The 13,679-nt window shown below is 40.8% G+C and overlaps 1 protein-coding gene across 1 annotated transcript in view; it reads left to right on the top strand.

Annotated features, from left to right (window-relative positions):
* Positions 1 to 13,679, top strand: part of CPE (carboxypeptidase E) — a 61,666-nt gene that overhangs the window by 876 nt on the left and 47,111 nt on the right. The window lies entirely within an intron of this gene.

The raw sequence follows: 13,679 nt of genomic DNA, 5'->3' as shown, positions 1-13,679 counted from the left end.
CCTCTTTTTATAAAAGGGGATGTTATTGACGCCGTGCAGTTGTCTCGTGCCTACGAGCGTGCATTTTTCATCGTTTCCCATTTCAGAATTGACGGTGTCACTTATGCCTAGATGTGAAAAGGCTTCATCTTGAAAGCTGCTCAGTACCTGAGGCCCAACCGTAAGCCACCTGCAGTCATGTCTTCACATTTCCCTCGGTAGGTCACAGACCAGGTCTGCAAGTCCGTGATTTTTAGGCGGAGATGTGGCTTCCGTGGGTCTCTGGGGATTTGGTCTGTACAGTTAGTGCTTAGTGTTCTGCTTTACGACCTGAACGTAACCTTGCTTCGCATCCTCAAGGGACTTAGGTTTTTACTGCCTGCGTTAGGGCTACTGATAAAACTTAGAGATTATAGGATACTGGACATAAGGAAGACAGAAGAGGAAGGCAGGGTGGCAAAGCATTGTCTTGAAATGAAAAATATAGGAATTTTAGAGAAATTTGAAAAATTTCTTTGCGGTATGTTGCCATCTCAATATGAGAGCTGATCCTGAAGCTAAGAATTAATCTATTGCCACTACGTGATTTGCACGCTAGAATGATAGGCAATTACTATTGTGACTTTCTGTTACTGTCGGGCACAGTCGCTACAGCTTATTTATTTGGCACCTCTGTCAAGCCAGCTGAAACGGGGACAAAAAGAGCACTCTGTGCAGTCTGAGATGGGGCTGTGGCTCTTCCTAGAGACACGCTGCTTCTCCTGTCGGTGTCAGTGATGTGAGAAAGGGTTTATCATTGGGCCCAAGCAAAAGAGAATCCAACTGTATATCAATGACCGGTAACAAACTGCAGAAAAGAAAATTTCCTATGGATTGCATCCACGTAAAAGCTACAGCGAATGTCAAGCATTTCCTAGAATGTGCTCTGTCCCTCACAAAGGGAGCCCTATAGATGAAAATGCCACATGTGGTAATGTCCAAATCACATGTCAGGGAATGTGATGAGTCCTAGCAATCTTTAGTGGGGGATGCTGAAAATGCTGGGGTTTTGCAGAGGATTAACCAGGGTTTGAACCCGAGCAAATTCATTGTTTTATTTCAATCCTCAGTTTCATTCTGTGAGTTGCTGAGCTTTTCTCCAAAAGTGGAGAGCTACTGCAGCTTTTGCTGTCTGCAGTGGCACATGAGAGAAACTCAGGGTCTTTTTAGGAAGGGCAACGAGCCAGACCCTGTGCCTAGTTATGGTTGTGCTCCTTTGAAATAATTGTAAAGGCACTGATAACATCCCTGCTTCTTTGTTACAGAGGCTAAGCACCTACATATTATGCTAATGGTTGCATTAGAGGTGTTTTCTTCTTAATAACGTGCCCTTTCTTCTACTGTGTAGTAAAAGGTAGCACTGTTTATATTTCTATGTGAGCTTTTTTAAGCTGTGAAGTAAAAGAAGTGGAGCCTTGTACCAGCCTTGGCAGGAAATACGAGGCTGATCCAGCAGCTGGTACCTGAGGGGGGATCCTCGCTCACTCTGAGCATCCACGCTTGGTTCCCAGGCCAACAACGGGAATAAGGATATTTTGTGTGATTAACGCTTGCAGGATCAGGACCTGAATTATCATCATGTATTATTAAAAAATGATACAGACATTCACAGACACTCACATACATATAGTTATTTTTTCTTTTTTCACAGCAGGCTAAGAAGTTGTTATTCCTGAACGTAATCTGTTCCTACAAGATACCCTGAGTGTCATGGAGTTTATTTTTAAATATATATAAGTATAAATGAAATATGTGCTGTGGCTCATACGTTTATGGCCCACAGAGAGAGAGCTGATGCTTCTAGAAGCCTGGTGAACATGCAGTGATGATACCTGAATTATCTAGTGAGCTGCTGCAAAAACAAAAAGAATGTTTCTGTTCACTTAGTAAGCAAGTTGGTAACAAAATAAATCAGGAGAGTGTCAGCAGAGCATCAGTAAAGACTCTGTACTGAGTAAAGAGGCTTTGTACTGAGTAAATTGAATACTGCACATACATGCATAAATTGCATAATCATGCATATTGCATGGCTGTGCAGTGCTGTGTGAATGCATTTGATCTTAAGCAAGCATATAAATCAACTTTAATTTTAGAATATCAGCTATTTTTGAAAATGAATCTCTATTATATGTGCAATATTTGAAAAAAATGCATGAGAGAAATAGGAAAATTTTAGAAATGTGCTTTAGATTTCCAAAGCAACTGGAACAAATCCTTAGTGAACAAAGCAATTGGAAGGAATTGTTAAGGCGTCATCTTTTGCTGGGGTAAATATACTTTATGAGGATTTTTTTTGAAGTCCTGATACTATGCTGGAAGCCAGAATGACTCCATATGAGCCACTCTGGTTTCTTGCATAAGCACACAAAGTGTCTTGGCAGATCTTGGACACCCGGATTAGTCACTTGGAAGATGTGAACTGAGCCTTCACTGAGCTCTTCCCAGGGACATGCTAAATGCCAGAAGCGTGAGACTGCCTAAAGTTTCTGAGCCTACATTAAATACTCAGAGAATGTGCCATCTTCTCTGCAAACTTGAACACCATGCTACCTGTGCTTCCCCTGTGGTTCATGGCAAACAGAGTTTGGTCTAATATTTCACAATTTTGTTTTTTTTTGTGGCAGCAATTTCTTTAGGCTGATACTGCACCCGTATGGGAGATTAGAACCTGCAATCGCTGATGGAAAAGAAACCCTTGAATAAGGAGAAGCAAAACCCGGAGATGAAGATATTTGAACTTGAACAGTTTTATACTGAGGCAGCTGTTCCATGCAGATAACCTCACTTTGAGTCGGTGGGGACTAGATGGTTAAGGCAGAGGAATACTTGAATGAAACTATATCAGTGGTTAGGTGTAGAAGATGTTGTATGAACCTAGACTGTTAGTGATCAAAACGTTTTGCAGTAGCTTTGATAACCTGAGAAAATACAATTTTGTCCCTGTGCTTGCCAAAAATTGGCAAAGTTGATGGAAGATGGCAGACGGCAAGGTGAGATAAAGCGAGGAGAAAAAGATTGTGGGAAGTTGATGATGCACCAAGGGAAAACAGAGGACAATTGATAGTAAAGCGCAGATTATTTCTGGGACAAACTAAACAATATTTTGCCTTGATTCAGGTGCAGGAGAATACTGACTACTCCTGGAAGAGGAAGTAGGCTCTTGCTTTGGATGTCTGATGTTCTGTTGAACAAACACCCAATGGATGCTGATTTCTTGAGGCTTTTTTTAATACCATAACTAACCTCATTTTGAGCATAATGTATTTGTATTCTTTAATAGCAATGAAATATATTTAGAATTGATTAATGCCAAAAACAGTTCCTCCACGGTTAATGTTCAGCCACTTATTTAGGGATGCTGTCACTTCTGACTCATTCGTACCATTGATTTCGGTGGTGCGAGATCAGTCCCCTCCATTACTGCTTTATTTTGAACGCAAAACCAAAACATTCTCATAATTTCAAGATTCCTGAGTTGTTTTTTTTCTGTTTATTTGAAACAATTGCAGACAAAAATTTCTCTCAACTCCTGCTTTTTAAAATAAGTTACTAAAATTTTTATAGTGGTTATTTTTCAGTGTTTAGTTTTGTGAAGAAATCCTCAAAATAAGGCTTATTAATTGACTGGTTACATGTATTACAGGTACAGGCTCTGAACATTACTTTTGCATCAAATGGAGGGGAGAGAGGATGGATAAAAATACAGATTTTGTGGCAACAAAATGATCTGTAAATTTGTGACATTTTCATCAAATTGTTCGTACTAGCGAAAAGGAAACAGAAGTCCTGAAAATATCAGAATGGTGGTTTGGAAACAAAATCTTTCATGTTTTTTCAAAGCAGCATTTAATTTAGAAGGTTTTTTTCAATGTTAATGATGTTATTGTTCATCCTTCTCCCCACAAGCAACTTTAAAAATACTTAGAACAAAAGGAAAAGGTTTATTTGTAGTTGAGTGAAACATCTGATTTTCTAGAAAATGACATACTTTGGGCTTTTCAAGTTTCAAACAACACCAAAACGTTGTGAGCTGGTGAGGCAGGAGCACACTGCGCATGAGGTGAGCAGCACAGTTGTGACTCGGAGCATTTGCAGGACCCTGCGGGTGTGACTTCAGTCAATTTTATGAGGTGCAGCTCAGCTACATTAATCCTTGGACCCGTCACTTTATCAAAGACCCTGCTTGGCACAGTGAGGAAATGGGTTGGGTGGGTCAGTGCTGGCACCGAGCCTAAATCAGCTGCTTGACTTCCCAAATTGCAGCTCCTGTACTGGCCTCCCCAAAGTCGCCCAACATTAGGCTCCCGGTTTCTCAGAGTCCAGCCCTGCAGTGCTGGAGCTGTTTCCTCCTGCAAAAACATAATTAAAGGGTGACTAAAAAAGAAGTGAAAAACATGCCTCTACTGTATATTAATGAATGGGGAAATCCAAGATCCGTCTGCTAGTACAGAAACCGTACCTAGGTTTTTTTCTGTCATTGAAGTGCTCCCTCATCCAACTGTGGCACCAGCCATGTGTGCTAATACTTTCTGTGATAACAAATTGTGATTAGTAAAGCTGACGAATTCACAGGGGAAAAAATTGTTGGCTGTAATGTTTGTATTTCCCTGCTGCACAAACCCAATTTTTTAATATTTTTAAAATGATTGTAATTTAAATGACTCTGCAGCCATTCCAGAGAACCGCGAGCAAGCGCTGCTCTTTGAAAAAAAAGAAACAGCAGCAGCAAGAAGAAATAAACTCGCGGGAGGCTGCCGTGATTTCAGCCCAGCGTGGGCAGGAATCTGCTGTGCCGCCTTAGCGTGGGAGCCCAGGAGGGGGGACCCCACTCGGTATCACCTGTGGGTCTCATGGGCAGCCCTGCTTCAGATGGGCGAATGCAGCGCTCAGGTCGGCAGCAGGGTGTTTTAGCAGTGGTGATGTCAGAAAGCATGCAGCTCGTCTCTTGGTTACGGTGATGTCATCAGATGCAGCCGTTCCAATTTTATCACTTACGATTAATTGCACTTGTTTTTCTAAAGCTTCTCTTCCTTACGCTTGGGATTTGCAAGTAAAAATCTTGTGAGCAATTCGCTGGCCCCTGTTACTATTTCCCAATTTTGCACAGCATTAATACAAATTGTATATGACAAGAGCTTGTTATTAAATCTAGATATTAGAGAGCAGACCTAATTTTTGCATGCTCGAGGTTTAAGCAGAGTCCAGTTTTTATCAATGGCCACTCGTTTAGCATTCCCTTTCTGAAGGGAGGTGTTGAAGGATATGGGGCTAGTCATTGGTAAATGCAAGTGCGCCAAGTTCATATTCATCCAGCTGCATCGCATAAAGGTAGGGGCTGTAAATAGGTGGATATAAGCAAACTACTTTGTATCAGGAGTACAGGAGATGCTGTGTGTGCTGACCGCATTATGCTGTCGCATTTTTCGGTCAGCCGTGGTTCAGTTTCTGTCCTTCTCGCATGGCTTACGTTTGCAACCCTCTTTAAGGCGAGCTGCTCTTCGGGCAGCAGGGTAACAAGAGGACCCTCGGCGCCAAACCGAGAGTGCAAAGCGGGGCAGCTGCTGGTGTCTGGGTAGGGATATATAAAAGAAAATGCAGACTAATACGTGGTTGAACCTCTTATACATTTGGATCTTCTCTTTCCTTCGAGCACCAGGGAACAGATTTTCTTTCAGAGCTTGTGAGGACATTCCGGCTTTCCCATCAAACATCGCAGGGGATGTGCTACCGACTCGTCTTCTGGGAGTGCTAATCTGGGACTGGTCGTACCTCGCTCATTCCGCAGAAGACAGAGGGGCTGTAATTAACTTTCCAGCCAAATCCCTTATGGGCTGTAGTGTCACTTAGGGTAGTCCCCCTGGAGTCTCCCAGGCAGGATTTGGCCTGGAGTAGTCTCTGGCAGCACGATTTTAATGCTGCCTGCATTCGGAGTGGCGTGTCCAGTGTCCTTTGCAGACTGTGTAGGTTGCGCAGGTCTCGGGAGGGCTGTAGGATTTGCTGGCAATAAGATGGCTGTCTGTACGTGCTGACCAAGTTTTTTAGAAGCATCTGTTTTATTGTTAAGAGCCTTGAATAACTTCATATTTTTTTAGAATGTACTTCATAACACGTGTTTTTTTGAAAATAGATTATTCTTCCTTAATATTTTCTTTCTTAAATAAATAATATTTCCTTAATATTTCTGATTTCATCCTATCTCAGTTTTGATGTTCAGCTAAAAATAAAGGTGTAGAATACCAAGAGAAAAATGTGCTCACAAAACTCTGGTCAAAATCAAGGAGAGGTAGGCATGTTTACAGATCACATTCACAGCTAGTTGTTAATGCCATTCATGTTCCCACTGAAGTCAATGGAAATTCACAGTAAGTGTGGCTAGGCAGCTGTGCTAGGCAGTCTCTGCAGTTTCCTGGAGATACAATACCTTTACTCCAAATTGCTTCACTGGCTGAGGTATTGAAAGACTTCCCTTTATTTTTAGATGATTTAAAAAAGGGTTAAGAGAGGCTGTGTGCTACCTGCAAAAACACTGTAGATCCCAGCTACTGCATCTCAGAAGTTTCTCTTTTATTTGCTGGAATAACACAAAGGGCAAACAAGCTGTAGTAAAAAAGACTGTAATCATTAGGAATAAACATGACTCCATAGAAGGCAACTGTTTTATTTTTCAGGCTTAAAATTAGTCTGAGTATGCAGAGCATTCAGAGTTTGTTGATCTGACCCAGGCTGGTTTTGACAACCCCCCTCCTTTTGAAAGAGTCGATTACTTTAATTTCTTTTAAAGAGAAGAGTTGTCATCACCTCCCACACCTGCAGAATGCCTTAACAGTTCCCAATGAAAACAGGAGGTGAGCCTGTTTTGCTGTTGGTTTGGATTAAAGGGATGTTTTATTACGGTGACATTAACACGAACTCCAGAGAATTAATGAGCAGCCTATAAAGCACAGGGATTTCCTAAGCTTTTGTGAGACATTTTGTTAGAGGCAGTAAATTGTAATTGTGTGATTTATCAAAATGTGACCTCATTACTATATTAATTCTTGATTTACTTTATTCAGGAGAAACCGTTTATTTTTCTATAATTTAGTGATCAATATCTCAAGCCTTTAAATTACACAGAGGGTGAAAAGTGCAAGACAGGTCGTTCTATGTCAGAATAAACACAAATTTTTGGTTGTAACAATGAAGTTGCTACTAGGGTCAGCCAATAATTTAGTACTAAAACTAATTTAGAATTAGTTCTGTGTTCATTCGACCTAATTTTTATTTTCAAAGGTGGTACATGATTTAGAAGCTTACATGCTGTGCATGCATATTCATGCTATAATCTCCCTTTGCTGGTTAGCAGGTAGACCTCTTGGTTGGGCTGCAGTGCCCTCTAAAAATGTCTGTTTTCTCTACTGACTGTAAAAGGAGCTGACATTGGGCAGGCTTCTAACTTAGGAACGTGTGCAAGAGCTTATGGTGAAGACCTGATGAATCCCAGCCTTCGTGTGTCATCATCAAAGGTACCTTGTTGTGCTTTATATGCTTGCTTTGTGAAACACACTATTTATGAACCCTGTCTGATCTTTTCTCAGCAGATTAATTTATATTGTTAAGTCTTCATACCTATTTTAATTCATGTTCCGCCTGAAAAAAAAAAAGTGATGTGTCGCATCTTTTTTTGGTCTACATTGTCTTTTTAAACAAAAGTCTCATGCATGTATTACCACATTTCCATTGAGTTGGGAATTAAACTGGAAAGAAGGCTTGTAGCTGAATTCTCTTACAATTTTGTGGAATCAAGGAAAAGTGAAAACTGCAGTGTGTAATTTAAGGCTTCTGGGTCAGTTAATGAAAATGATGGGTAGAGTTAGGAGCAGTGGAGTAAAGGGCGTATACTTGATATACTTCATTTTGGAGTAAGTTGCACGTCAAAAACCAGGGTTCAGTGAATTCAGCATGATTGGGATGTTATATTTGAAGCTTACTTTCTGATATGCTGAGGCTAAATGAAGACACTAAGGGTCTTTGTCGTTAAAAGGGTGAAAAAAAATATCCTTGTCAGTAAAATGGTAGCAGAGTGGGCAGGTTTGATTTGCCATGTGTGATATGCCATGGCTGCCATAGATCTGCATGTATGATCTCGGGTTTAAGGTTGAAAGCTGGTGCTGTATTGGGAGTGGGTTAGGAGCTCTGCAGGACAGCAGTGCTGGAAAAAGCAGCTTGACTTGCTGGGGTTTGGGATTTTGGAATCAGAGTTCTGCCATATAATGAAGAAATGACTGTACGTGCCATGATGTGATAGCTGCCCTGTGGCACTGAAGTTGTCACCTTGCTTACTCCTTTCGGGGCACTGTTGGGGATGAGGACACCAGGCTAAAAGTGCGGTCTGGGTTCATAGTGCCCTTCTGTGGAATGATTGCTGGAGGTGACTTACTGATATGACATCCCCCCCCACCCCCCAAAGGAAGGTGAACCTCCAGGGTGGAATGCAGTGGACATGTAAAGAATTGGTTCCATGGTAGTTCCCTAAGCAACATAACCTGCAACTTTAGATGTTAGCAGCACCAGGGGAGCTTGGTGTGCTGACCCTGAAAAGTAACACAGAGGGTGGAGTGGAGTGGAGTCGCTGTGGCCAGGCTCTGTGATTGCAGGGATAGGGAACTGGAATGATAGGAACAAGAACGGTTGGTCCCTGCATTGAATCCACTGAAGCAAGGAGGTAAAATAATGGGGGTTCTGACGACCTAATGCCCCACTACTGATTTATATCACACATGCCCAGTTCTGGGGTACTGACATGCAACACCACATCCTTTGGGTAAATTTAGCTCATTATAATATCATTATAATACCAAAACACACCTCCATCCCAAAAGTTACCCACCTTCAAGGTGCAACCACACCCCCATGGAGCATGCGCTATGAATTTTTTCTAGTATATACCTCTAAAGGCAAAGCAAGAGAACTTTATACCAATCAAAGTAAAGGTATGTATGACTAGAGTCACTCAAGCTCTACCTGAAAGGAAAAATAGGATAAAAAGACCCCAAAAGAGGAAGACTGTTGAGGAAGATACCATCATAGACAAGTTGAGATAAGTCAAAGGGGTGAAACTCTCTTCGTCCCCCATAGGGATGCCTATTGGGTGAAATTCAAACACTCGGCTGTACCGAGTGCTTCCCCAGGAAACTTAGAATTCTTTAGAGCTCTTTTCTCTCATACTTTAATGCGCTTGTAGTCAACTGTATTATCATTTGCACGTGCTTTGCAGACAGTGTACTTATCACCGGCAATCCAAAAGAACCTGTACTGTTGCTTTAATAAACTGCGCTGCTCATTAATCTAGTCATGATAGTTCGTTAACACAACGAAACTCCCTAAGTCTGGTAATTATCATGCGTTGAATGCGGCTAAGCTGAGAGTGCAGTGAGCTATAAGTGCATCTGTCATGGTGACGTGACTGGACTTATAGCGCCGAATTGGACATTACTCAGAAACTAAGCCTAGCCGCCCCAGCCCCTCTGACATCTGAGGATAAGCTGGAATGCAAGAGGGTTTAATTTCTGCCAAATTCCTTTAACCTTTAATGCAACACCTTCCCTTTGAAATGGAGGTTTCTTGCAGTGTGCTAACGTTGTGCTAGCTGAGTCGGCACTGGCTGCATTTTCCCGTGACAGCAGCAGGTAACAGTGTGATTGTCAAGAGGGCTGTGGGGTTTGGGTCAATACAAAGGCATATGTTAGAAATGTGTCTATGTAGCTACAATGGCCAGGTAAGAGAGAATCTTGAATCATAAGCCCGTGGTTGGCAGTTCAAAGGAGGTAAACATTTGATTTTAATTAGGTTTTTTTCTGAAACCAGACATTTATAACTGTATAAGCGAGTAGCTGCTTCCTGGTAGTTGTTCATATTGAATTATGAGCAAAACAAGACATCCTTGTTTACTCACAAATTAAGTCCCATGGAGCAAGCTGAGTTAGTCATTCTTTGTTTGGAGCTGTTCATGACTGTGGAGCGTGAGCTGCCTGATTTACCACCAAAGAAAGATACTGCTCTGGCTGCAGAGCCTGCCTACAGCAAGAACAGCCATTGTATGCCATTCTGAGTACTTTTCCTTAGGTATGGGTCTGCCTTAAAGCCAAGTGAAAAGAATTGTTTGATCCGGTGGGACATCTGGTTGACCAAGGTTTAATGAGCTGTTTTCTTGGCAAAGTTATCCTTGCTAGTATACCAGTCTAATGATCTGGTAGAATTTTTTGGTTATCTGGGAAGTATGACCCTGACTTTTGCCATATTAGTTCTCCAAACAAAAGACAAATTATGCAGTACTTTGCTATGAGAAATACAACTAATAGTTGAAAGATACAAAGAAAGTGAAAGGACAGTGAGACATTTCAAAGATCAGAACTTTTTGCGTAGTTGTGTTTCCTGTACCATCACATTAGGAATAACTAGATAAAATGTGTGTGAATTACTGCATGTTTGTCCCCTGAGATTTCTAGCTGCAAGACATGTTGTTTGAATGTCCTTTTATTTTTGTGTCCCTCAAAAGTAAAGGGAACCCACAGTGTGACTGTCCTTCTGTTACACATTACTGTCCTTCAGTGTTATGAACTATGTATTCCTTGCACATTTATCATTCAAATTTAACCTTTTTTCCTATGCTAAACTGAATGTTTTGTGGTTTTGGCTGGCTCTGCATTTTGGCTTATTGCACCAAAGCACAGTTCTAGAACTGTAAGGGAAATTATGGTGAGTCTAAGACCTAAATATGCACTTTTTACACATGTAAAAAATCATTACTTCAAAGGGAGCTTTATGACTATGGTCTGACTCTCCATGTCAGATCTTCACCTTATATAGACTAGACAGTACTTTAATTTCTCCTCCCATCCAGCTGCTGAGCATCCACAAATCAAACTGAAGTCAGTGGGAGCTGTACATCTGAATCTTCATTATAAGCAGGAGGTTTGTAAATCCTAATGTTCAGGCCAACTTGTGTGTGTGCCCTTAAGAAAGAAGGCTAAATGTGACTTTGATTCTGTAATAGCCTGCACTTAATGAAAGAGTGATCAAAGTTTATGCCTTTCTGAATGAAATGTGGTGACATCAGTACATAGGGGAATGGAGAGAAGAACAAAGCTGTGGGGTTGGGAGCGGGGCTATCACGTGTTTAAACTTTAAACATTGTCATTGTAGGAAGTTGTTTCACAGAGAGGAAAGTGGTTTTGTGATAAAGGATGTCTGGCTTCTTTCCTGGCTCTGCTGTGTATTTTTCATCTTTTCGGATAAGAACATCCTCTCCTGTGCCTCAGCTTCTCATCTACGTGCTTAGGTTCTCATCTTCCATGCTGCAGGTTAGTGTGTGGCTATGCCATGTACCCAATATATAGGTACTTGATAGATAGCATGTGGTTCAGTATTTGATCTACCTTTAAGATGCAGTTGCTACCTGCTTCCTGTCAGATTTTTCCTAGTAGCAAATAGCCCCAGTATTTGTGCTGACTCAGCTATGCTAACAGACATGGTAAAGAGTCAAGAGTTTCTCTCCCTGTTCACCTGCTGCAGATACACTTTTTTGTTTTTGTTTAAAAATCTGCCTTGATAGCAGAGGAGTATGAAGAAGGTACCAATTCTTCCTTTTCTTCCAGTGCTGGTAGGTAGAGTCAAAAGAGACACCTATATTTGCAAGGTTTCCATGTGTTACAGTTAGGGGAACAAATCCATAGTGGAAATAAATAGTACAAATCTTTAGTGGAAATCTTATAGTGCAAATCTTTAGTGGAAAAGTCTATAAATAAACAGAAACAGAGGAGCATCTGTTCCTTGATACTCCATGGAGCAGCTGATAAAAATAAATTCTGTATTATAACAGTAGCCAATACAAAATGAAAAAGTACCTGACAACGGAAGACCCCCTGAATAGAGAAGTTTAATGGCCAACAAGCTCATCTGACTTGAAAATTGAAGAATTGTCTGAAATAGATGTTGCCATGGAGACAGAGAGGATTAGCAGCCTGAGACTGATTTCATTGGTCTGCTGCTAGCACAAGTTGCTTGTTTGAGTAGCATTAATATGTTGTCTCATGCTGCTTTATATGCTAAGACCATCTGGCATTAGTGGTATTTAAAGGTGCAGTTCTGTTATGGAAAGAGTTGGCCAACATCATTTGATTTATGCTTGTAAGATGAGTTACAAGAGTTAAGAGGTCTTTGAAGAGCTGCCTCATGCACTAAAAATATTCCAAAAAGTCACAGCACGTACAGGGATGAAGTGGGGCTTTGGGAAGCGGCACGGGGAATTTCAGAAGTTTGTTTTATACTCAGTCAGTGCACATTTAAAGTATTCACTGCACAAATATGCACTTTTGCATGTTTCTTCAGGTGTGTATATGGAGGCAGCCATGTTTCTCTTTTCAAAAATAAGCCTTTTCACTGTACGCTGCGAAGCTGCTTGGGAGCTACAACTCCACCACCTTGAACAAGCACGAGATCATATTGCTTATCGTATTGTGTATTAAGGAAAAGTATGTTGTAGAGTTAAATGAACAAAATAAGGTCTAAGCAAACAGAGCCTGTCTAGGTTACTTCAGAGTCCATGCTTTCAAGAAGAAATATTTTCTTTTAGTTTGACTATATACCATTGAAAACATACTTTGTAGCAAAGTATTTGATAAGAAAGACAGGTTGTAGAGACTAAGATAAGGTTTATCTTTGATCTATTTATAGCTGTGAGTCTTCATCTGCTTTCCTTAATACCACTCTGGACTGGGAGTTATCTTCCAAAGGAGCTTATATCACAGTGCTGACATTCCTCAGATGCTTGTAAATTTTCACTATTTTTTCTTTGTTAATTATTATCATGATACTTAGTTATTCTCAAGAGTTTTTCCCCAGAGATGGATGATTAAAGAGTGACCAAATACTAGCCAGAAAATGTTCCTGTCTGAGCTTATGAGTTCCAGTGGAGAGGTCTGTCTGTGGGCTGAGCACGATAGGAAAAGTGGCTGGAGGGTAAACTAGCTGGAGGCTTTGTTCTCCTGGACAGACTTAAAACCAAACTGAATTTTAAGTTAAATCTTGATAATGAACACTATGAAAGCATAGGAATGGAAGCATTTTTACATTCTCAAGTTACCGATGTTCTGAAGTTACTGAGGGAAAACATTCATAATGGTGTTCTGCAGCTATGTAACACTTGTCCACAGATATTGATATGATATTCATTGGATATTGATGGTGTACTGTCTAGTACAATAATAAAATGAAACAAGGACTGGGGATCTATTTCACAAATCTTTAGGGTTTAAGCTGTTATTCTGGAGCTCTCACTTTGATGCCAAAATAAATTCTTCATATAATTTCATGTCAAATGCAAGACCCAAGAAATACATAGCCATGGATGTCCTAGCTCCTTTAAATAGCTTTAGAATGATGATATTCGAAGCTTAATATTTTTACAGCTTAGCTCTGTTTTAACTCTGTCAGAATGAATATAGGGCACATAAAGAAAGACAAATAACTCCCCAGCCCACTCCCAACCCCCAGTTCCTTGTTTGCAAGTCAGTTTGCTCCCTGTTTTTTTTTTTTTTTTTTTTCTTTTTGAATCTGGTCATCCAGTTCTCCCTGAGACAAAGCTTGGGAGCAGTTTTGGGGATCCGTTCACCCCAAGTCCT

The sequence above is a fragment of the Buteo buteo genome, chromosome 1 (genome assembly GCF_964188355.1).
Source record: "Buteo buteo chromosome 1, bButBut1.hap1.1, whole genome shotgun sequence".
In the NCBI taxonomy this organism is placed as follows: domain Eukaryota; kingdom Metazoa; phylum Chordata; class Aves; order Accipitriformes; family Accipitridae; genus Buteo; species Buteo buteo.
This window is presented reverse-complemented; position numbering and strand designations above follow the sequence as displayed.